Source organism: Python bivittatus, unplaced genomic scaffold (assembly GCF_059951505.1).
Source record: "Python bivittatus isolate LINGU-HERP-01145 unplaced genomic scaffold, Pbiv_v1 ctg000020_np1212, whole genome shotgun sequence".
Taxonomy (NCBI): domain Eukaryota; kingdom Metazoa; phylum Chordata; class Lepidosauria; order Squamata; family Pythonidae; genus Python; species Python bivittatus.
Genome location: NW_028277030.1, coordinates 104,415,414 through 104,442,164, shown reverse-complemented (window position 1 = coordinate 104,442,164; position 26,751 = coordinate 104,415,414). Strand labels below are relative to the sequence as shown.

The 26,751-nt window shown below is 38.7% G+C and overlaps 1 protein-coding gene and 1 pseudogene across 1 annotated transcript in view; one reads left to right on the top strand and one right to left on the bottom strand.

The window, feature by feature from the left end:
* The window catches only part of ALK (ALK receptor tyrosine kinase), a 632,586-nt gene that overhangs the window by 549,115 nt on the left and 56,720 nt on the right, over positions 1-26,751 (top strand). The gene's annotated exons all lie outside the window — the stretch shown is intronic.
* Positions 1,132-2,110, bottom strand: LOC148217144 (uncharacterized; annotated as a pseudogene).

Below are 26,751 nucleotides of genomic sequence, written 5' to 3'. Positions count from 1 at the left end.
GCAGCATAAATTATTAAAAACAAAAAGAGAAATATTGATCCCAGATCACCAAAAACAGTATCAGTCAATAACAATTAAAATGAAATACCAGCCTATGTACACACATTCTTAAAGATTAAAGATAATTAATCAGACCAATCAGTATAAATGATTAAAATGCAGTATAAATGATTAAAATTCAGTTCAGTAAATCAGAAAATGATTAAAATCAGTATAAATGATTGAAGTCCTTTGGAGATCCCTGGGGAGCAGACTTGCCCAGTTATCTGGGAACAGTTTGACCTGTTGGGCCCGAGGAAGTGAAAAGTATCTGGAAGCTGCCGCTGGGGCACCTCTGGGGCTGCGAATGTAACACCTCTGCTCCGTGAGCTGCGTTGGGTGCCAGTTTGCTTCCAGGTCCAATTCAAGAAGTTGGTTAGGACCTTTAAAGCCCTTCATGTCATGGGCCCAGGTTACCCAAGGAACCACCTCATCCTGGTTTCATCAGCCTCTGCCACCCAGTCTAGCAGGAAGGGCATGTTACAAACCCCATCAGCTAGAGAATTTAAACTGGTGGGGTCTAGGAGAAGAACCTTTTCTGCTGTCAGCCCTGCCCTGTGGAACATCTTGCCCCCTGAGGTGAGATTGGCCCCCATTCTTCTGGCCTTCTGGAAGAGCATTAAGACCTGGCTCTGCCAACTAGCATGGGGATCCAATGGGGGCTCGCAGCACTGGGGTTGGTTGGTGGCCTGAGGACACTCTCTCTGTCTTTTAAGTTTATATATTTTTGTAAAGACTTTTATTGTTTTTTATCATTTTTTACTTGTAAGCTGCCTAGAGTCACTTACACAGTGAGATGGGCAGCATATAAAATTGATTAAATAAATACATAAATAAAATCAATATTCAGCTGTTCAAAAAGGGGAAGATTGAACTCACAGTAATAAAAAAAAATGTTCTGCACTAAATATGGAGTTCAGAAAGAACTGAGGAGTCACCTTATTGCTTAGAATATGTAGGAAAAATTGAGGTAACCCTGAATGGAATTCTTCCATTCATCCCCTGGACATTATCTAGGAGGACATATTATTATACACAACATGAAATCACAGCTGCCAGTTCTTTCATTCACATCAAGTTCTTCCCAAGAACCTAGGATGTATCAGCATAGTATGCAAATCCAAGCGATGTGGCCTTTTGTGACTGACAGATGGAAATTTTGTCAATGCGCAAACTTTCTAAGTGCCATCTAAGGTTTTTTGGTATGGCACCCAGTGTGCTGATAATCACTGGGACTACCACTGCTGGTTTATGCCATAATCTTTCAACTTTGATTTTCAGATCTTGATACTTTGTGATCTTCTCCAATTCTTTGTCTTCTATTCTAAGATCCCCTGGTATTGCCAAGTCAGTTATCCACATTTTCTTCTTTTCAACCATAGTTAAATCTGGTGTGTTATGCACCAAGACTTTATCAGTTTGTATTTGGAAATCCCACAATATTTTAATCTGCTCATTTTCTACTACTTTTTCAACTATATGTTCCCTCCAATTTTTCATTACTGGCAAATGGTAATTTTTACAGATGTTCCGGTGAATTATTTTGGTGACTATGTTATGATGTTGTTTTTAGTCAGTTTGTGAGATCTTGCACATGCTGAGTATATGATCTACTGTGTCTTCTGCTTCTTTGCACAATCTACACTTTGAATCATTTGATGATTTTTTCAATTCTGGCCTTGATTGCATTAGTTCAAATAGTTAGAATCAAGCCTTTGGTTTCTTTTTTTAATGTTCTAGTTGTAAACCATTGCCAGGTTTTATCTTTATCCACTTTCCTCTCAATCTTTTGTAGAAATTGACCATGTAATGCTTCTCCTTGCCAGCATTCTGTTCGTGTTTTTATTACATTATTTCGATATTCACGTTTTGTTTCCTGTACATTAAGTAAGTTCCAATTTTTGACTTGCATCAGTGTGTGTTCTTTACTGTCTTTTACATAATCAGCCAATGCATGCTTTTCTTCTTCAACAGTTTGTTTGACTTGAAGTAAACCTCTGCCTCCATTTCTGCAGGGCAGGTATAATCTATCAATATCACTATGGGGATGTAATGTATAGTGAATAGTCATGAGTTTTCTTGTTTTTCAGTCCAAAAATATTCTGAAGTAAAAATGGAGTTCAGGAAGAACTAAGGGGTCACCTTATGGCTTAGAATATGTAGGAATAATTGAGGCAACCCTGAATGGAATTCTTCAATTCATTCTCTAGGCATTATTTATTATTATTATTATTATTATTAGTAGTAGTAGTAGTAGTAGTTGTTGTTGTTGTTGTTGTTGTTGTTGTTGTTGTTATTATTATTATTATTATTATTATTATTATTATTATTATATGTTGCCTGACTCCCAGCAACTCTGGGCGGTTTACAAATTATTTAAAACATGAAAAACAAGACATTAAAAATAGCAAGAAACAAAAGGAAGGATAGAGGTGGCAGGATAACAAACTGGGCAGAAACAAAACAAAACAATAAATAACCTAAGTTAAAAGGAGGCTTCAATCATCCTTTTCAAAGACCTGGGCAAAGAGCCAAGTCTCCAAGCCCCTTTGAAACACCAACATTGTGGGGGCCGTTTGGATCTCTGGGGAAGCCCATTCCAGAGGGCAGGGGGCACCTATGCACACCCATGAAGAATATCTAAATATTAATATCTTTAAGATGTGTGGACATGCTGGCTGGGGAATTCTGGAAGTTGAAGTTCACACATCTTCAAGTTTCTAAAGTTGAGAAACACCAATCTAGAGACAGATACTTAGGATCCTAAAGGACATTTTGTTATGGAAGTTACAGCTCTGACAGAAAGGCTGTCTTCCCATTTTCTATCCTGGTGGGAAAAAAAGTGAAGGAAAAGGAAGTACTCTGTTCTTGTAAAAAGCAGAGTGAATAGAGAACTTAAGAGCATGAGACTTCCCAATTAGAGAAAATAACAGTAATGAAAAGGAATTAGCTTGCTTACTCTGTGTACTCCCAATGTTGTGGTGGTCAATAGGATAAAAGGTGCAGTGTCAGTGCTGCTGGATCTGCCCCACCACAGACCAAAGGTCTGCTTTTTCCAGCAGGTGATCAGAAAGACTGACCTCTGCAGGGTCACCCCACAAGCAAGATTTTAGTCAGGAGTATTCAGATTTGCTGCTCAGAGAAAACCTATCCTTTCTAGCAATCTAAGATAGACAAATACACAAGCCAGTTTTTCCATGAGCAGTCAACCTAAGGAATTCATATAATGTATTGATACATAGTACCAACAATAATAATAATGTATCAACAATACATCATATATATATGTATGTCATTCTCTATGTCAGCTGAGGGAAAAATATTTGTGGTTCTTCTGGTGCCCTTTTCTTCCTCCTCCTCCTCCAACTCCTCCTCTGCTTTCCTTTAATTGTAGCATGTGGTGTAGCCCAAGATACCTTCAGGGTACTTCAAAGGTTGTAGCATTCTCATCATCCCCTGTGGGCTTTTATATTTCAGAACAATGTAACACCTCTAAATGCAGGGCTGCTTTAAGGGGAACATAGCACGCTGTATGCAGTTGCACTGGGCCTTAGAAAACTCTGAGGTCCCTAAGTGGGGCCTCTTCCCACTTCTTGCTTTCCCCACCCCTGTGCTCTACCTGCCACAGCAACAGTCCCCTGCTTGTGTCCATCCACCAATCTCCTACACTTCACCCCCTGCCCGCCCCCCATTCCTGGCCAAGCCAGCATTATCTATCTCCTGCCTCCTTCCTGAATGTACTGTATGAGGCAAAGCAGGTAACAGAGGAGAAGCAGGAAAGGGAACAATGATAACAACGATGCAGAGGCTGAAAGACAGCCTCTGGCTGTCACCAAGAGTTGCAGAGGAATTGTGTGGTCCTCCTGGCTGCCTGGTCACCCAATGCCCCCTGAAGCCCAAGACTCTCCCATACAAGATGTTGGGAGAGTTTCTTCTCCCAGCACCTGGTATGGAGGAGGACAGGATGACATATTTAGGCTGCATTCCAGGTGGCTACTAAATGATCACAAACAGATACAGAAAACTCTTAACTTGTCTAGTTTTTTACAGCCCAGATACGATAGCTCTAGTAAAAGAAAAAAGAAAATCCCACAAGTGTGTGTATGTGTGAAAGGAGAAAACAGAGGAAGTTGTATGTGCCTAAGAGAGAAAAGTGTGAGAGAGGTGGAGATTACGAACAGAGAAAGTGGTGTTTATCAGAGGGAGGTGCTGCTTACATATGTATATACATACATACATATCTATCATGATATTTCTTTTGAGGTAAGCAATGTATTCAGAAGACAGAAAGGTAGCAAGAAAAGGTAGCTAAAAAAATTAAAAGCACAAGATACTCTCTGCAGGGCAATTGTTCTAACTTCTATGGGACTTTGTACTTTCTTTTCCTGCAGCCCTTCTACTTTTATTTTAGTTTCTCAGCCTTCTCTCTATTTTTTTCCATGACTATTCCGCCCCCACCCCCGATCCTTTCTTGACAGTACCCAAAATGGTCTGTCCCACACTCACGGCATTCTTGTCTCCATCCCTAATTCCTTCAACTTTTTATTGTAAATAATGGAATTGATCATGCTTTTAGATTTATATGCATTCCTGCTCCAGTTGTACAAACGAATAGACTTATGTTTAAAGCTTGTATTTGAATCATAGGAGACCTTTTTCAAAGCAGGTGCTCACCAAACAGTCTGCATTTCAATTCTTTCTGGCCAAAATATATCCAGACCAACTGTACTGTATGCCCCAAACCAAAATTCAGTTTTATCCCAAATATGTTCATGCTCTTCTATGCAAAGTAGGATATTTAATCTAGATAGTACCTTGCAAGCCAATGTGAATGGGTTGCCAGCACCTGATGAATGCAGAGCTACATGCAGCATGCTGACAACACATTTAGGATACATGTTTGGGTATTTTCTTATATTTGTGGTAGTTGTGTTCTGTTCCTTCATGGTTTCATGTCCGTCATCATAAAAGTGACAGTCTTGCATTCCTGCTGGAAACCAAAATTGATTCGGCTACAGCTCTGCAGGGGCCATCTGCCTTCAGTTTGAAAATAAAGCTAAAAGGCACAGCGGGGGTGGGAGGGGGACAGATAAGTTCTCTAGCACAGCAAAATCATCTATTTACTTCCCTAGAACAGCCTAATTACTTGTCCACAGGATAAAATTAGATGTCAGCAACGAGAAGGAGTAAGCAGCAAAATAACATCAAGAGTTACAGTTAAGGTACTTATTTATTTATAAGTTATATACTAGCTACTCTTCAGCAAAAGCTCCTAGAACAGCTTGCAAGAATTAAAAAAGGTCAACAAATATCAAACAATAAAACATGTCATAAGCAAAGCCGATCAAATTCCAGCATAAAATAAACAAAGTGCAAATAAACAACCCTGAAAGCAAATGTTTCATTGTGACTTACACTGACATCTGTGCAAGTTCACACAGAAGTAACAGCTGGGCAGAGTCACTGCTTCCTACCCAGATGTTTCCTAAAGCCTTAAGGTCTATTCTGAATCCCTCTTTAGTTTGAAGTGAAGTGGTTGTCCCAGGAAGATAGCAGAGAAATCTTCTATGTTTATATATCAGTTTTCACTCAGTTTGAGAGGAGAACATTTCCCTGATTGTTTTAAAGGAGTGGAGAAGTTCAAGGGAATTCATGGGTAAGGTGGACTACAGTATTCTTGTGTTTGCTTTGTTATGAGATGGCCAAGAATTATATATGTAAATTTCTCATCTTCTATTACACAATAATTTCTTCAGTCATCCACAGCTTCAAGAGAAGACATTATGAGAGAACTTCTTGGCTTTTTCAGTAACGGTGCTGCTACCATCATTAAGCAGGAGTCTTGCCCTTAAGAAATTGCTGGAGTGTTTGTGAAAAGTTTAGAAAACCCATTTGTGACCAGCTCTAATTTTTTAGGATTTCCAGTCGAAGCAAACATTTGGATCTATGTTCAACAGGTATCTGTAAAGTTTGATAAACAAAAGTCAAGATGGTGGCAGCAACAGTGCGATTGAAGCGCCTCCTGTTGCACATAAGAACGTTGATTGCACCATTGTGACACCCCTGATGCTCAGATATGGAATAGCAGCCAACACCATAAGATGCTTTTATTCTGCTATTAGAGTCTCTGGTCAAAGAATCCCAGAATCTGACAGGTCATTCTCAAAATTAGCCAGCTGTTAAAAATAAAAAAGGAAAGGAAAAAAGCAAGTAGATCACCATAGCATGATACTTTAATACTTATGCTACATTTATTTTCCTTCTCTATTTTGGGTCATGTTCTACAAACCTTTTCTAACATGGCAGCTACAGGCTTTTTGTAGGTGCCATGTTAGAAAAAGTCCATAGAAGCTGACTAACAGTTGCATTTCTCATCAATGAAAAATAGATGTAAAAACTGACTCTTAAAAGAAACAGTGTTCATGGTTGTCTGAGGGAGCCTGCATGTCTTTTCCTCTCAGTTTTTTGGAAGTCTGACACAGTAAATGTTAATAAATTAAAGTACTTTAGGAACCAAAAAAAAAAATCAGGTCTATTTTCTTGCCCCTGGGAAGAATGATACTTCAAGTACAGACTGTCTCGCTGCTCTATGGCAGCAGCGTAATATGGCAAAATACAAAATCCATTCTGCATAAGATATACTGCAAATGCAAGCAAATGCTTAAGAAGCCCTATATAATATGAAGAAAAGGCCTTTCTTGCTAGATCTGATGCCACTGATACATGAAGCAGCATTTCAGATGGGCTTTTTATTTTGGAAGTCCTGGACATGCACTCTGACTCATGAAGTCAGCAGGTCCTATAACATCTATTTTTCCAACCTTTATCATGGCATTTACAAATTTCACCAGATATAATCAGTCTATTTTGGAAAAAGACATAGACAATAACAACATTCTTTTAACTTAGTATTTACAACTTTAATGCACATTGTAGCAAACATTTTGCAATGCAAACACTTGCCATTCAGGTTAGAATATGAGACAGTGGTGCAACTGTTGCTGCAATTCAGCAGGCCATTCCCACACAGCAGGAATGTGGTTTGAGCAAAGGGGCTGGCTCAGTTACAGTAATTCCTCCTTCCTCCAACTCAGAAGTTTCTTGCAGGATTCAAAAATGGCCAAATGCAAGAAGAAGATTCTATCTATCTCTCTATCTCTCTATCTCTCTATCTAATATATATAGGCACCCCTCTCATGCATGTGACTGTGGGTGGCATACACAAATAAAACACAAACAATCGACGTAATTCAAACACAACCATTAAAAACCAATTAAAAACCAGTTAAAAATATAACAACAAAAAGACAGGGAAGAGTACATTTTAAACTTATACACAATGCAGCCATTTAAAGGGCTCCACACTTCCATGGATCCCCAGGCCTGGTGGCAAAACCAAGTTTTGAGGGCCTTCCAGAAGACTAGTAAGGTTGGGAGGAATGATGTTCCAAAGGATGACTGCCATGGCAGAAAAGGCTCTCCACCTGGGTCCTGCCAAACAAAGCTCCTTGGCTGGTCCACAACATGTCCCTCTTGCCGGACCTGATGGGACAGGTAGATGTCTACATTGTGGTGCCATGGCATTGCTAAACTTTTGTTTCTGTTGTACGTGCCACTGCAAAAGGCACATGACCAATGCATAGCTTCTTCACATTGGGCTAACATACTTTGCCAGCTGCAAGAAGCCATGAGGTCAATAGGCATCATAGCACATGGTTGCCTTTTCTTTTTCTTTACTTGCACAGGAACTGCCTTCATACTCTGGATGAAGCATCATGCATTTGCCTTGCTTCCCAGGCTTTCCCTCTGCTCTAGATAATTTAAATACAGACTTTGCAACAGTGGCAGGTACAAAGTTAACATCCCTTCAGGAGGCGAGGAGGAACAGTTGGGACTGTCCAGCTTCATCTCATCACACTAGATCTTGCTGATGTTTGGGAAGAACAATAATGTAGGGGTGGATTGATGAGCTGGCCCATGCAGCAAGTATACAGGAGGGATGCACAAAACTTACAGTTCTAGAACAGCTCCTAAACTATACTACGAATGATTTTCTGTTCTGGAAAACTACCAGACTGCCCTAGAATATCCAGATAGGCATAGTCCGGAAAAAAAACAGAAAATTCCAGCATTCTATGCAACATTCCAGCTGCAGAATGATAGGTTTTGCACACAACAGAGTACAAAGCAAGCCAGAGAAAGCATCAGGGACTTCCAGAAGAAATAGGCTACACTACATAAAGAATAGGCACCCATTTCTTCGTACTCATGTGCACACAAACACACTCCTAGGAATACAGTTGACTGATGTTGATCAAAGCAACATTGTTCATTATTGATTGTTAACTGTAACACTATGGCCTGCCTCAGCCAGCCATATGGCCTTTCAGCTATGAACTGCTTTCAAAAGCAGAGACATTATACATATGTTACTGCTATTGCAATCAGCCCCTGGAATTGCAACTTTTCCAAATAAAAAGTCCATAATGGTTTTTGAAGCCACAAGATTAGATTTAGAGACACATAGAGACACTACGCCCACCCCTACACACACAGTCCTGGATTGACCTTGTAGATGGATTTCTATGCATTCCAAATGGAACTCAAACTAAAAAATTAATGATCTAGAAGAAATATATTGGGAACAAAATCTAAATAGTCACTACTTTTATTTTATAAATTCAAATTCTTCTTTAAAAAGGTTTGGAGGGAAAAACCACTTTTATTTTTGCAATACTGTTTTCCTTGCTTCTTGTTCCTTGCTTCTATCTACAAAACCTGTCATTGCCTTTGTTTCAGCTACATAAAGAAAACAGAGCAACAAAAACACCATTACATGAGAGTGCTCCTTTTATTTATTTATTTATTTATTTATCTATCTATCTATCTATCTATCTATTTATTATTGACATTTCGGTATCACTCCAATCCAAATGCCTCTGAGTGATGTACAGTAAAAGCAGAGATTTAAAACAGCACAACAAACAGAAAACAATGTAAACCACAATGGATCAGATCCCAAACTTATCATTCCCCCAAATGCTTTGTCCCCAAACCAGATTTTCACCTCTCCACAGCTCTTCCACAAGGGTCCTGTATGTATGAGGGCAAATTATCCCACAAGAGTAGACTATTTCTAGAAATAATACCTTAATGTCCAGTAATTCCTGCCTTCAGTTTCCTGTCCTTTAGCCAGCAACCTGACTAAGATTATCTGTCCTCTTAGCCTACAGCTCCTATGCTTATTTAAGGGTCTTTGCTGAAAATCTTTATTAAGAGCTTTGTGGACATCTAAATATGAGCACTGTGTAGAGCCTCTGGGGTGAGGTTCATTATAATGTCTTTCTAGAAATACTTGCTCATAGATCTCTGGGGAAAATACTAAAATGATTTGGGATGAAACTGAAGTGAGAAAATGTTGGAAGAAATATTCTAGAGATTTTCAAATGATAATCAAAGAGTGAAATTGAAAAGATTGCTATGAATATTAGTGCACAAGAAAACCGATAAAGGAGTTATAGCTGCTGGGAGAATATTGAAAAACAGTAAGGCTGCTGATGTAAATGGTATAACTAGAGAAATGTTGAGAAATTAATTGATTTACGTATGGAGTGGCTGTATGACTTGTTCATCGTATGCGTGAAGACTGTATCTCTGTCTGACAATAGAAAGAAAGCTGTTACTCTTCCCCTATTCAAAGGGTTAGATAGCAAGGCTGAATGCAAACATTATAGATACAGTAGATACACCTAGAAAGGTGTTTATTAAGTTCCCAGAAGGTCACAGACAGACAGTGTGATACCAGATTTGTCTGTTACCAAAACAACAGACACGTAGAAGCCATTCCTCCTGACCAAAGGAAGATTGGCTTCTAGCCCATTTTTCCCCTATGAGTGGAAGAAGGAAGCACAATAATTTGTATCCCAGGTCACTATAAATGGGGCTTGCATTTATTAATTTCAGACTAGTCACTGGAATCCTTTTATAATGGCTTCATTAACTTTTCTACAGTAAATGCCCTTTGTCAGAAGCTCTTGATGTCCTTGAATACCTGTTTACATGTTTCCATTCCAGTTTCCTTAGAGAAGTCTAACAAAATGTCTTTGGCAGAATTCTGTTCAAAAAGGTACAAGTCCAAAATTTGAGAAATGCAGGGAGGCTTTATGCCAGACAGGGGTTGTACAGACAGTTTTTTGTCCCCTCAGCAGCTGACTGATAAATGTATGCACATGAGAAGAAATATTTGCTTTATCTTTGTTGATTTAGAGAAAGTGCATGCTTAAGTGAGTCAGCTTGAATTATGGAATGTTTTGCTTGCTGAGTGCAGTAGGAGCAGTAGATGTGGAACTAAAGCATGCATAAGAATAAACAACATTCTTAGCAAATGGTTCAACGCTGAGAGGGAGTAAGTGAAGGATATGTGATATCCGCATGGTTGTTTAATAATAAGGAATGCTTGTGTCATGTTTTGGCTGGGGAGGTAAAAGTATAGGTAGTTTTATATGCAGGTGATGCTGTGCTGTTGGCTGAGAACCTGAATGATTTGCAGCAAATGTTAGATTGTATTATGTATTGAGGAGCATGAATCTGAACATTAATATATCAAAGACCAAGGTGGGTGTCTTTGACAGGGAAAATGGAGTCTACATATTTGCCAGCAAAAATGGCAAAAAACTAGAGCAAGTAGATGAATCTGTGTGCCTCTATAGAATGTTTACTAAAGATGGGACAACCTATGGAGAAATTTTAATATAAGTAAATGCTGGTAGAAAGATAATGGGTACTATGTGGTCTGTTGCAGAGATTAAATCCTAAAAATCTTGTTGAAAGAAATGAAAAGCACTATGTATAAGAGTGTGCTTCTGCCCACTTTATTATATGGAAGTGAGAGTTGGGGGTGTCAGAAAAACATAGGAATAAGTTGCCCAACCTCTCATTTATGTTGTTAATTGGATAAGATGTTAAAGAGAAAAAAAAATTACAACTGAAACTTATGAGGTCTGGGATTTCTAACCATTTCTTTTCTGCACCATCTTCTCCATTCAGAAACAATTTCTGTAGTGCTCTAATATGCATTATTTAATCAACTGTGTCCCAGGGTCTTCTTTAATATGACTTCCTATAAATAATTCCATATTCATCTCACTTCTTGATCAAGCAGCAAGGTACTATATGTCTGCATTCATGACTGTTAGGGCACATCCACATGTCCCCTAACTTTAGCTTAAAAATCTCCCACTAACCATTCTTTAAGGACACATTCTCATGAGTGCAGCTAACTTTGGTTTTCTTTTATCTGATGTGAAAGTGTTTTCCATCTGCTTCCAACACAAGCTTCACCATTTGCAAAATGTGTGGCACTTTGGCCCAACCAAGCTGAAGTGGCAGGAGCAGCTGGAACCTTGTTTCAGCTAATGTAAGTATGCCAACTCCCCTCAGGTGGCCCATAGATGGTTGTGCCTGGCAAGCAGATTGTGCTCCTCCACACAACCTGCTGGCCATGTATTAGTAAAATTACTTCTAGCAGTTTCAGTGTCTTTGATGTCATATTTAGTCTTCCATCCCATATCCTCTGTGTATGGCACTGAAATTGCTAGAAGTAATTTTATTGCCAAATCCATGCCACTCAAACTGTCACCAAGGGATCTGGGAGGAAAGAATAAATGTGACTTCAAAGATACTGAAATTGGTAGTGTTGGCTGGAAAACCGGTGTTGGGTAGGTATGAGGATCCAGCATGAGGGTCTCCAAATAACATGCAGGACGAGAGAAATCCAATCCAACTCCTTTATTACTGCAGCAATAAAGGACAACACATCCAAGTGTCATTACCCAGGGAGCGCGCTCAGTGCTTGTCACGTTAGGCCTTTTATTCAATATTCAAACAGGGACAAAGAATATGATTGGTCAAAATTTGATACAAATCACACATGCTTATAACACCTTGCCTATCCCATAATATACGAGCGGGGGTGTAATTATAATATAATTATAATAACATGGGAGGTGTGGTTTTAGAGTCCTTTCGTCATAATGTCACAATAGTTCACCAGTCTAACCGCAGAACCAGTTTTATCTGGTTCTGACCGTTAGTCCTGGGTCTCCCTACTTGCCCCTCAGTTTCATAACCCTCTTTTCTGCCCAGCAACAGCCAGTATAGGTCATCATTAGAAATAATTTTATATTTAGCATTATATTTAGTGGGAGTTTTTTTAGATTTTTTATCCCACCTTCGTTATTTTTTATAAATAACTCAAAGGTGGCGAACATATCTAATACTCCTTCCTCCTCCTGTTTTCCCCACAACAACAACCCTGTGAAGTGAGTTGGGCTAAGAGAGAGTGACTGGCATATTTGTGCAGGATGTCAAACCCTTGGCAACTGCTTACAACCAAAAAGTAAGGTTTTCATAAAGTTTTTTTAACCAGATTTATGGGTAGGGAAATTAGCAAATGGATATGATTAGCACCTAATTTAACTCTAGATAAATTGGGCAGAACTTTCTTTAACTTCTTGCCTACCACCCATAGATGCAACGAGGCATGACTGTTTTCCTGATAAAGGAAGAACGTGAAGATAGTCTGACTCTTAAAATCTCCCAAACTCTTAAGAACCAGATCAATTTCCATTTTTTGTTGTTATTGTACTCCAAAAGGTAACATACAACATTGGTTTAAGGTGCCTTTTTTCTTCTTAAGCTGTCTCAGACTTTAATTTTTTTTTTTTTTTTTTTTAAAGGATGCCTTTTCCTCCTTTTACACTAACAACTTTCCTCTCCCAGAGCCATTGTTTTGGTTTTAGAAGCAAAGGCATTGAAAAAGGAGTCTCAGTATCTCTACTGCTGAAATAAAGGGTTGCAGCTTATTTTGGAGGACAGGAATGTTGCTCTTAATTAAAACAACTCATACAAATAATATTTGAAATAATAAGTGAGTACCTTGCATTTAAATTTGAAAATAAAAGGAAAAACTGTTCCTGTCTACTTGGCTGTCATACTCTCTGTCTAGGTCAAGACCTTGCCTGAAGTCACTGACTTTTCCTGGACTTCAGTTTTGGATAATCATTTGATATGACATATGCGGTCAGGTAACATTGTATGTGTGAAGGGATACCAGGAATCAAAGTGATCGGCTTCAGTGTTAATCTCTATATTTAGATTGTACCTACCTTGTCTATATGATTATATAATTATGCATAAATTATGCATTTCAGAGGGCTGGCTGGTTTTGCATAGAGATAACTCATACGTATAAAATATATTAGATGGGGAAACATAGACAAGACTTACTGGTCTTCTCTTCCCACACCATTATACTGTGTTCACTTTGCAGAATGAACTATCAGGTTTTGCTTTGAGAGAACCTGTTTACAAGTCAGTGCCTGCATTTTTACTCAGTAGAACAGAAGAACAGGCAATAAATAAATCAGTAAACATATCTGGACAACATAGGTGAGATTCGTCTTAATAATTCTGTTCCTCCTCTGTGTTTTCAATGTGCCCTGGCTATAGTTGACCCAGGATTCAGATAATCTCAGATAATTTTCTCCATGAGTTTTCCATTGTCCTCTTGTAACAGTTTAGGTGTCATGCACCGATATTGTCGAATTAAAAAATTATACTGCAATATCCAAGCTAGCTAAGAAAATGTTAGGAAGTGATTGTTCTTATTTTATTTCTTGCATGATTTAAGTTCTCACATTATTAATCAGAAATAGAAGGTTTCTCTTCTGTGCATATAAATACAACTTTCTCAGATGAGTTCATGCACCCAGCAGAATAGAAGGTCATGCCACAGCAGTAGAAGCAGAGTTGAAAGTCATAAAGTTTAATCTGTTGTGAGAGCAGGACTTGTATTTAATATCTGTCCTTATCAAAAAGACATTACACCAGTTCTAGTGATGGGCATTCTTGAATATATGACAAATTAGAATAAGAATTTATAACAATCAGTTCCTAGATCACCTACACATCATAATAAATAAAATTGTCTTAAATATTAATCACATTAAATTCCACTTTATGTTGATTTTTTGTTTGTGCTTTTTTTCTCCTCTTTTCTTTTCTTTTCTTTTCTTTTCTCTTCTCTTCTCTTCTCTTCTCTTCTCTTCTCTTCTCTTTCTTTTTCTTTTTTTGGAGGGGGTACCTTTGAATCAGTCTTGACTCCTGATGACATTTTCAGAAATGGTTTGCCATTGCCTCCTTCCTAGGGCTGAGAGAGCATGACTGGCCCAAAGTTACCCAGCTGGCTTTATACCTACACAGGGTTAGAATTCCCAGACTCCCAGTTTCTAGCCTGGTGCTTTTAATCACTCCACCATTATACCCTGCTTAAATACTAGACTTTACAGTTAAATGATCTCATTAAACCATTAAAATAGGCTTTTTTTTTTTACAATTCCCTTCCAATCTATTGATGACTTGTCAAAATCTGTGTCTTTGGTTAATCATTATGAGTTTCATTTACCTCCTGTGGCCAACATCAGTTCTGACAAGCTGCTTTGCATTTTTGGATATTATTGTTATTTCTCTTTCTTCCCCCTTCCTGGCTCCTCCCTTCCAGCTTCTGCCAGCAGATCTGGCTTTCACAGAGTCTGTCCAAGGGAAGATCCTGTTTCAGATGGCACATGGCATTTTCTGAGAAAGACTGTGAGTCACATGAGTTAATCAGATGAAGGAGCTGAAAGGAATAGCAGAGCAAATATTAAGTGCAATAAAATTACATTTGTTGGCTCTTTGCATGCAATTATGCTAACTGAACTGTTGGCATAATGCAATAAAGATGTCTGCAGAATAGGATTTCTATATAAAGTGGCAGTTAACTCAGTCAGTGAACAGTTCTAATCCAAAAAGCATTTGTGGTGGAAGTATTAGAGTTGTTAGTCCTAGATGTGACTTCAGCTGTCTAAGGGTTTTCCCCACTACCATATTACAATGCTATCCATCCATCCTTGAGTTGGCAGCAAACTATATAGCCATAAAATTTGCTGTTCACATTGATGATCTCTACTCTGTCTTTATTGCCCTGGTTCCCTGTCACTGCCAATCAGCTGACTTCCCTCCAAGATACTGGATGACAAAGCCTAACAGATTTTACATCTCTTAAGGCTTGGATGATGACAGAATAAGGAGGAAATGATGCTTTGATTCAGTTCAGTTAACAGTGAGTTAATGCTGCCTCAGTCATGAGCTAGGGACAAGATGAAGATAAAATCATGGAGACAATGAGGAAAAATCATGTTGCCCAATGATGATTATGCAATAGTTAAGTGGCCTAAGAATACTGGGTGGTTAAAGGAGAATAATTTATTTTTTAAAAAAAACATTTAAGATGAGCAAGGAGGATACACGTAGAAAAACAGATCTCACTGGAGAAACCCCAAGAAGTACAGATGCATTTCTGTAGGCACTATAATCACTTCTGTAATTCCCATTTCATCCAGGATCAGGAATGGAGGTTTTGCTCTTAATGAAACAATAGTCCCGAGAAGTACAGTAATATTCCTATCAGTATGCATAAAAACCATTAAATTAAAAAAAAATGTAATTAGGACTATGGTCAGGATGGATTCTGCCAGCTGACAGCCCCTGATGATTCAGCTATTAGAAATCTGCGTGCCCCTATCCTAGGTACTCCTTTTGTGTATGCAGTAGTCTCTCCCAGTTTGATTACCTTCATATGAATTGAAACAGCTACCTCCAGAATTCTCAATCTGGTTAATCTTTAGGAATTGTCCCAACATATCTACCAAATGCTCAGAAATATGGTGGTGCTGTATGTGTAAAATAACAGTTATATCTGCATATATATGACAGTTAAGTGTATATATAACTATTATTTTACAACATTCCCTGAGATAGGAAAATACTCTGCAGATTAACTCCATCTAGTGATGTTCACCCTACAGGCCCAAAAGAGATCAATCTATGCTATAGAAAAGTTTGTTAAGCTTTAAGAACTCATAAGCTCCTAGAGCAATTTGCTAATGGAAAATGCTACCTGATAGATATTTGCAATAGTTGCTTTGGTTACAGGACGCCTTATTTTCAGAAGGATCCTAGGTTGGATGGTCAGCTGAGTCCTCCCTTTAACAAATATGTTCATCTCTGGTAAAATGAGATCAAGATGTGATGCTGATTTGTCCATATTATAATTAAAGCAGGCATTCCAATAGAAGAGAATATCTGTGGCTCAGGGTTGAACTGTGGAGTCCTTGGTGCTCCCTGAGCTTGGTGCAAGTGAGTGTGGGGTTTGCTCCCTGTTTATATACAGTAGCTTTTTGTTTCATTCTCAGCTTTTTATTGTCTCTTTTGAATGGTGTGTAAGTATGGTTTATCTCTATGTGTCTATTGATGGACAATTTGTCTGAATGCCGAGCTTCTAGGAATTCCCTAGTGTTTTGTTTCCTAGAAGGCCGGAACACATCCTCTCCAGCAGCCAATACCCAGATAAGCAGGGATTAACACCAGATAAACAATCAAGCAGAAAACAGTACCCTAATCAAGGAACTACCAAGGAGAAAGCCACACCTCACCAAAACTGTCAGGGCAAGTTACTGTATATAAACAGGGAGCCAACCCCACACTCACTCACACTGATAAGGTAACCTAGTTGGGTAATGAAACATCTGCAAGCAAACCACCAAGCTCAGAGAGCACCAAGGGCTCCAAAGCAGGCATTGTATGCTTTTTATCTCAACCACGTGCAATCACTTTATTCACTCAGGAAGAATTGTAACTGTCCCTTGGTGAGCACCAAATGGTCAGGTAAACACTTCTCCCAACTTCTATTCTCACTGTCCTTCTTCCTGCCACTCCTACCATTGTTACTCCTTTTTTCAGAGTGTGTCTATATATCTGTGTTTTTCAAGTGACTGAATCCTGAGGTTCCAGAGATGGTGCCTTTTCAGTGACCTTACAAGAGATGCCATCTGTACTATTCTAGGAATGAGTTTACAAGTTGTGGTCCCTGCCCTGCGGCATATTGCTGTGGTGGCTTTTTTCATATAAAAATAGAAACGGGTGTGGCAGCAGCAGGGGCTGGGACAGACTGTGGGGCGAGTAAAGTGAGTGAACAGGCTGGATGAGGAACTAGAGCCAGATTACAGAGGAATCAGAGGAGGAAAGAGCAGAGCAGAGCAGAGCAAGGAAGAGCAAACCCCCCCTTGAAAGTAATTAGCATGGCTGCTTTGATTCAACGGCACACATCAGAGCAGCCTTAGTGTAAAACAGCAAGGGCCTTCTCAGCAGATAAGCAGGATATAAATCACAAAGAAATAAAAACCACAACCAGGCAGTTCACTGTTGCCTGTCTCTGTTTTACTGGCATGCTCCTGTGCATTCACACATGTGCCTCTTCGCTTTTTCTTTTTCTATTTGTCAGCTCAAATGGTCTTTCTCGCTTCTAATTAAAGAGGTCAGGTCTTTATTTAATCAATGTACATGGCCACCCAACTTGCAAATTAAGAGTTCTTCAGATTACATTCCCCCCAAACAAGGTTTGGGGTGTTGATGTCTCTAGTACTCTGTGCAGCGAGGGCTGACATGCATGACTCATTTAACTTCTGTGCAATTTCCTTCATTGCCTTTGGTCTTCTTTTGCTCAACTAAGAAAACCATTTAATTTCCACAGAGCAGAAAGACCCATTATTCTCTTCATTACTGTGCTTCTTCCCAGTCTCTCCTTTTGACTGTTTATTGCTATGTAACAATATATTATATAGATATAGATATCCATACAGGCACTCCAGCCTTTGTGCAGATCCATCGCAAGCTTGAAGGCCATCTTCTCCATTTCCTTCCACCATTAACCTCCCTCCAACTTATTGGGAAAAACGTTAATGTGCTAGGTCCCACTCCATTGCACACAGAGATGCCATTAAGCAGGAGCAACACAAATGAAAAGTTTCCTTCTTTACTGTGTTAGATGGTTGTCTTGTAAATTATTGAGGAATGTTTTGTCTAGCTGTTTACAATGCATGTCTGGGACTCAGTGAGAATCATGCTTTTTTTCCCCAGGAATTGAATGGCATCTCTTTTTATTATAGCATTTCTAGCAATGAAATTAGAATTAAGAAAATGCACATAGAAAACAAATAATTTAATTGCATGGATCCCCATTTATTTATTTGTTTAGTGTGTCTGCATGTGTGATGCAAATAGTGCTTCCCCATTTCTCAGAACTTGGAGTGATATTTTCATTCCCAACTTCCAATAAAAATTGCTTCTCCAGAATTTTGGTTTACACTGTCCTGCCCCAGGCTAAACACACACAAATACACAAGGAGGTGATTGCAAGTTCTACTAAATGGTTTTGCAAAAGGCAAGAAGATGCAAGTCTGAATACACATGCACATGCAATAGAGAAAGAAATTCCCCAAAGTTTAGCAAGCTTGCCTTAAAGAGTTCCCATCCAAAACAATGGCCAGAAGAGTGGTCAGGCAAGTCAGAGGGTCAGAAACTTTGTAGAAGGTTCATCAGCTGGTCCAGTTCCAGAGTCGGGGCCATTAGATTCGCAGGTCAGGAATCAAGACCCACATAGTAGGAGTTAACTGGCAGTTGTCATCAATGGAGAGATGTGAGCTCACTGCTGTTCTAAAATAGGAGCAGCCCTGCTGTTGCTCATTTGGAAGGGCCAGGCTCCTTCCTTGCCCAGAGCCTCCCTGGGCACCTCTGCTCTGCTCTGCTGTCTGCACAGCAAGCCCTTGCACTGGGAGGGGGTGGCAGCTTAGCCTCTTCATCTTCAGAGACCGGTGGCAGCTGTGCCTGCTGGTTACCAGACAGCCTCACCTCTTCTGCCTGCAGCTGCTCAGGCAGCAATTCATCCGGTAACTCTGGAGCTCGCTGCTCATTGTCGGTCTCCTCCTCTGAATCTGAGCTTACCATGACATACACTTCAAGGTGTTGATATAAGAAAATATGCTTAGCTGATCATTTTTACATGTCCTAAGTGTGCAAAGTTCTTTACAAAAAGCTAGATGGAAGTTTGCAGATGCATCTAGAGCATCTTCATCTCCTACCCCTCCCCCCACCAATTTTAGTTTTTCTCATATGTAGTATGATCTGCACATGGCTATATTATGAACTGGTAGAAGCTGAAGCAGACCAAATCCAACTCAACATATTCAATCTTTCTTTTTCCTTTTCCTTTTTCTTTAACTCAGCCTTCCATGACTCAATCACCCTCACATTCCACATAGATCCTAGAAGTTCACTAAGCACAAGCTCTTGCTGAGCCATTTGTGATGCTGTCATGTCATGTTATGCTATGATGATAAATTCATATCCTCCTGCATTTACAGAGAGTTCTCCTGTATATCTAGTAACTTATTTATGGGTATTCCCATTTCACTTTGAGACCAATATGTATTATATCATCCAATTTGATTGTTAACAGGAAGAAGGTGAATCAGACTGGTATCTGACTACTGTATTAGGTAAAAGGCATCATGTATCTGAGAAAGTTTATGCCATCAAACAAACAAAAAAGGATTCTAAGTTTTTGCAGCAAAAGACAAACATGGTTCTCTCTTGAGAAAACATTTCAAAGTTATATTATGGTTTGTATGGGATGGGAGGAACTCCATTAGAGAATGCATTTTGCCAGATAGTAATGGGTTCATGCAATATGTAATTATGTGATGCGTTTTCTCTAATCTTAATAAAAGCTTTTCTTGAGTAAATCTCCTTAATTAACTGTTGGCTCAGAACTACTTATGTTAATGCACTTAGATCGGTGAGGCACAGTTAAGATGGCTGTTGCTGTTCTCCTAACAGTTGCACACTCACATTTTTGAGCAGCAAAATAGCTTTCTACTCCAGCTGAATATGTGTCTTTTCTCCCTGCAGGTTTGATTAAGTTTTCTAAAATTAATCTTAAAATACTTACAGTTGTTTAAGCTCCTCTGTACACCAGCCATGCTAGATTTTGCAAGACATTCTGGAGGATGAGCAGCAGTGCCAGACAGTTATTGTTAACTCTGGTAGCTTCCTGGAAGTCTTGATGTTGAGAGGCAGTCTGGTGCTTGGGAGATGTTGTGGGTAACCGTGTGGGTCAAGCACTGCTTTAATGTTTGGCTTACTACTGTTGCTAAAGAATCTGGTAAGCCATAGGGGAAGCAGTGGGCTGGGTGCAACTTAATTTGTTCCAATGCAGGTAATTGTGCCCTTTCATTGCCTCCCTCAGTTTCCCAGCAGTGGCTTTTCAGCTAGTATACCAGTCACCCTGAAGTCATTTGTGCAATTCTCATGAATTACACGAATAGACTCCAGGGTGACTAGTATGCTAATGTATTGCAGCATCCTGTAACTTTGATCCTTGGCTACTTGCTTTTTCAATATGTTGTGGTGAGAGGGGAGTTGTCAACCAGCTGCTCTTCACCACCAACATGTTCCTGGGCTTCCCTTGATTCCAGGACACATTTTTTCCAGATGTTCAGTGGTATCCAAAATATAAATCATGTGAAGCTCATTAAGAAATGTAGGACACAGATTTGAGAATTCTTAAAGCATATAAAGTGATATAAATTATGAGTATTGACTTCAAGTGACAAATTCTATAGGGAGAATTTATTTCAGGCCACCTCATGGGAAAGAGTGTTTTTGTGTTACATACATACATTCATACATATATTTATCAATTACATTTGTATAGTGCTAAATCTGTCTGGAAATTCCAGATGTTTATGAAAAACCAACAGTTAAAACATCCACAGTAATACAAACAGTTACACAGTTAAAATATCCATGGTATACATTGAGCAATTTAAGATTGTACATACCATATTCCTAATAAACTTGTTGGAGGCATTATCATCTAATCCAGCAAAAATAATAAGACAATAATCGCAGTAACAATTATTGATGGTGAGTAATTAGCTTTCAACTGCACTTCAGATGAGCCCCATGTTTACCATCTTCTGGAATGCTGTTAAGGCAACATCTGATTTCTGAGGATTGGGACCATAACAAAAAATAGCACTTGATCCTCCTTACTTCACGGATGTAGAGAACAACCACCAGCTTCTCCTAAGATACATGACTGGCCAGTTCTGGCTGCAAGAGGCTTAGGGACAAAGCTACCACCATGAATCACACTCATAAATATATATGGATTATATTTATTTTAGTCTTCTGTCTCATCTGATTACATGTGGTTTCAAAAATCTTCAAGAAACTAGACATCAGAGGAGAGGCTTCTGCTTTTTTTTCCTCCATAATATTGAGGTTTTGTGTGCATCTGTGTGATTATAGTAAGACCAGCTAGTGTCACAGAAAGGGGAAAATATTCACAGATTTGCTTGTAGGCTCAGATCTGCTCCCAAAACAAACTGAATCCCTCAAACAAAGCAATTTCTTGGATCTTACTGTTGCACCTGGTCTTTGTTGCCTCTTGCTGAAGTCAGGTTTTGTACAAAAGAGAATTTCTGCATTCAAGCAACAGGTGTTGCTACAGAATCAAAAGGGCATCATCTTGTATAGCATAGTGTGCAGGTGCATTGGAGGGGATTCTTGGCTGTTCTAATTATCCTACCATGCTGACACTGGCAACATTACATACAGGGGTCCTGTACAAAAATTGTGGTGTCAGAAGGTACAGTATGCTGTTATACTGGACATATGAGAAGGTTTCAATTTACTTACATTTTCAGCAGGAAAAAGGAAGGATTGAGTTATGGTGCAAGATAAAGTAGTCCTTATAGAGCAGATTAACCCAAATTGGCTGAGACATCTCTGTGCTCAACTATGGACAAGGAAGGATAGTTTTTTTTTTTTCAGTTGCTGCAGATATGAAAACAAGTAGCAATGCTTGTTACAATTGGATCTTACATCCTAAAATATCAGAAAAGTTGTTTTAATTGTGAGATTGGGTGACTTGGATGATAGAAAAGCTCATCATCTAGAAGTGCCCTGAGATCACAATCAACAGAGGACTTTGCACAGGTGGAATGAATATAGCTTAGCTGGCTGCAATATTTCTTTGGCTGAAACCTACATTTTCTAAGTGACAAATTGCATTACAGTCGTTGGGCATCATCTTTAATCCCCTTAAAATAGTACACTTTGCCAGGGCTGGCTATAGGGGCAAGCAACTACTGAAATGCTAGACTCATTTCTACTCAACTACTCTACTCAATTTTCTGTTCAACAGATGACACAAATAATTCAAATAATTTGTCTTTTTTTTTCATGCTGGCAAGGCCAACACAGTGTTAATGTGTTTGCATGCACAAGATAATGTTCAACCTTTTTGTCTATTGAATGAAGAGTGGTCTTGTGAATGCTTACAATCAGATTCATGAATGGAAAATTATCATCTTATACAACAGGAATCGTGATTGAAGCCATAAAAAAGGCAACAACTCCAGACAAATTGGAGAGGACAGAAGGCAACCCTTACCTGCAGTGTGTTTTTGTGGGAGACTAGCTTGGACCTGGATTTTTCAGAGTTGTGCTCAGCTGCAGGACAATCAACCCCTTTTTGCTATATCAGTATTTCTTCTGAATAGTTGAGCAATTGATTATATATCCAGCAATGTTGTTTAAATCTAGCTGGATTTTGCAGTTTGTAGGCATGCTTCAGATAATAAGATTATCCAACTGATGTTGTATCTCTCTGTTCTGTGTTACAGAACAAAGGGAAACACATGTGTTTGCCAATACAATGCAGAACAGCATTATGGTTGTCTGCAGATGGAAAATGCTACACCAGAGTCTCTGGAGCTAGTTAAAGGGGTTCAATTTCATCGCGGCGTCTTTCATCTATGGCGATCAAAAGCTGTGCTCTAAATTGAATTACCCCAAACTGCCATAATACGTGGCAACCTATAGAAACCAATCTGTATGATGTTTTAATGGCTTGTGTGTGACACCCTGCAGATTTCTTTTCCCCAGTTCTTGGAGGGAAGATTGAAAAAAATCAATAATACACAAAGGAGGAACATTGATTTTTACTGGAAATGACCTCTTCCCTCTCCAAGGTATCATAGGCTGTGTTTAAAGGAGCGTTGGATATTTGATATGCTTAAAGCTTCAGGCAAATGCTACATTTAATAAAGCTTTTAGATCAATGTGGGTTCTATGGAAATGGGAAGGTGAATTAAATTAGTCGGTGGCATAAACCTTTCTTTCATATTTATATTCAGACTAAGATTTTATAAATTGCATATACATATTTAGTGGTTTAACTTAATAAGGGGATGGGGCACACACCTCTCCCAAACTGAAGTAGAGAAATGGTGTCCCATCTACTAAACATCTACTAAAACTACTTCCAAATTTCTATTCCTGACTTTTCCATCTGATGTGGAACTCTGGGAATTGTGAATTACATGACTTTGTTTCTGAAATGGAACCAGTGCATTAGAATTCCTCCATTTTAATTTTTTTCCAACCCAACCAAATATTTGAAAGAAATTATGTAAACAGGTTTGAGACTCTCTCTGTCTGCTGATCTGCCTGCCTACCCACCCATCCATTCATCCATCCAGAGGCTAATTCTCTCAGCACTGAATGAAATGGAATCTAATTTAGGGTGGCAGAAGCCAATGAAAGAAAAAAGTGATTTCCTTCACTTGGTAAAGATAGTAAAGTACCACACCTTGAGGAGGATTTTAACCATTTTCCTGGTCTCAGCTGCTACTGTTGCCAGGCTGATGGTGAGATTCACATTATAGTGTCCTTCTTTTCTGCGGCAGTCTTAATTTGGATGCTATTTTATTTTCCAACTGCCTAATAACCACATTTCTCTAGTCTGTACAGTATAGCATATAAAAATGTATGTTAAAATAAAAGATACTGCCTCCCTGGGGTGATTTGTTTCCCTTGGCCTAACATGGGACTAGCCCTGTTCCCACCAGGTCTCCAATTCTTTATACTGGTCAGTGTCCACATTGACATATTCCTGGGGAGGCTTCACAGGGCAAGGCGGAACAATACACACTTCACATGGGGGAGGCTCCAGGTTTCCTTTCCAACATCTCTGACAGTATGGACATCTCAGGTCTTGAGAAGCTACTGTTTGCCAGGAGACAGCAATATCAGACTGGGGGAATCAAAGGCCTATCAGCAGGAGGCCCCTTCATATAGGTGGATCCCTATTTAGCTTTTCAAAAAAAGGAAAAGAAAATTTAGATGTGATTGAATTACACTGCAGCCTCTGCTAGATATTACATCCAGACATTTTGTTGAAAATATTTGAACGCAAATCCACATATACAACTATTAAAAGTTATTTTTAAAAGTAGAATATGAAATGATGGGGGAAACAATGGTCTTTAGAGGTAGATAAGATACCCCCACAAAACTCTGGTCTGGGCAACATCTTGTGGCCACAGGTGACCAGTCCTGTTCAGAATAAAGCATGCATGTGAGCCATTAATTAAACATAAGAATAAGAAAGAAAAATAGGAGCAGAGACAAATTAAATTTGAAAGGAATACTGAAAATATTGTGCTATCCGAGCTGGATTTGTCTAACCTCCCAGAGATGCTTCCCCAAAATTGTTTTTCAAGAAATGATTCTTTGGCATCACTACCAGGTGATTTTGTAAGAGTGCAACAAAGAGAAATAATTCAAACAATCTTTCTGCTGATGGCTCAAGGCTGCTTAGTGGTTGCCATTTATCTCATGCAATTAACACTACCACTAGTTTTGAAATAATTAGTATGAATAATTGGGTATAGTTTTGAATTTTTTTATACATCATAGTTCTTATGTTTGATAAACTGCCCTAATGATACAGCTAATATAAAGGCATTACATATCATTTAATGCATTGTAATAAATTATTCAATAATTGTATTAAATATAAATATTGACTCAGATTCTGAGCTGCCATTTCATCTTTTCAGGTTAGTAGAAAAAAATGTTAAGTTTTCTCTGGTTTGAAGGTCATACATGTTTAGGAGTGCAGATTTGTGAATATGAAATGGTGTCACACATCTTTTAGCACATTCTTACTTTATGTTCGGGCAGCTATTAGCAGTGTCAGAAATAATGTAAAGAATATAAGCAATGTCAGACTTAGAATGTAAAGAATGAGCTCATGATATACGAAACTCATCAGTGTATGAAACAACAGTTAAATTGTCCTTATTTCTTAATGAGATATAGGGATAAATCTTTAGAGTTTAATTTTTTTGTTTTAATCTCTCTTGCTGTGATTTTTTTCTCTTTTTAAAAAATCTTTTTTCAAGGTCATTTACTATCACCTGAAAGAACATGTTTAATTTTTCCCCAGAGATATCACAAATGTTTCTTAATATTCCTGGTATAAACTTTTGCTTGCTCATTTTATTTAACATATGCTCTGTTACAGCTGGCCTAAACCTACTGGGACAGCAAAGTGTTAAGACTCCAAGACTATTGGCAGGATATCCCTCTGTTTTTCTGATCAGCAGTTAAACTGAGGAGCATGGATTTCTATGGGAGTGCAATACTTTTCAGAAATATTAAATTGGCTAAGGAAAGGTTTAAATAGGAAATGTAACTTGCATTCTGTTTCAGAATCTTTACCCCATTAATTTGAAATTCTTAGATTCTTCCACATGGTTTCTCATTCTTTTTCTTGAGGCATTATGAAACTAGCAACATCAGGAGTGCCTTTGACATCCCACTAAAGTTAATGCAAAATTCCCATTTATATTACAGATTAGGATTACATCCTTTATAGCTTGATGCTATGAGCGATCTTGCCACAGCATAAGGCTATCACATAGAAAGTATATGATAAATTGTCCCCTTCAGCTCTAACACTTACTTGAGAAATTATTAATCACCATATTAACATCAGTTGCCTGATGGCATCAGAGTCATGAAACCCTGGCTTCTAGGTCTTGAAAATGTGGACAGCTTAGTTTCCTTGGACAAAGGATTGGATTCAACATTAAGAAAACCACAGAAAAACAGATACAATAATTGGAATATGTTGATGTAGGAGCTTCTAAGATTCATTTGGTCCTCCTTGAATGTACTAAAAATTCTTTCATTGATGTGCTGTACAGGACAGGCCTATCTCAGTGCAATAGAAATCTCAGCCTAGGACTGGGAATTCTAAAAGCCACAGATTCTGCCCACTTCTCTGTCTCATGGGCTTTATCTCCCATTTCTGGAACAGAGGTGTGGACAAGAAAGTTATTAAGATAACCTTTCTTGAGAGTTAAAAAGCAGTTAATTATCTTTGTATCAGTTCAAGAAGAGCAAAATGATGCACATATAGTTCTCACATTTTCTATTCTGATTTAAGTTCCTGCAAGTTTTAGTACATCCATTTTGTCCATTAACCCTCAACTCCTAATTATTATTTTTTTTAAGTATGCATGCAAAATTTGGCCTATCTGTTGGTGCAGGCTCTATGGATTGAAAAAGAGGTATAGTTGTTTTCCAACCTGTACATTTTACATTCTTGGTTTGGGATGCTTTTATCATACTTTTCCGCTATAAAGATCTTTAAGAAAATAGCAAAATCAATAAAACAGTATAACACTATGACAGTAATAAAAAAAAAAATCCTCAATAAAGCACAGTCCAGTCCTGCATACATGTTTTCTGACAGTAAATTCCACTGAACTCAGTGAGACTTCTTAGAATGACCACTTTTAGGGCCCCTTCAGGTGTTTGGGGTGTACATACTGACCCCACCCATCACCCTCTGGGCGTTGGAGGCCTGACATGGAACTGTCCTTACCTGAATGTGAATACAGCTTCCCCCACAAC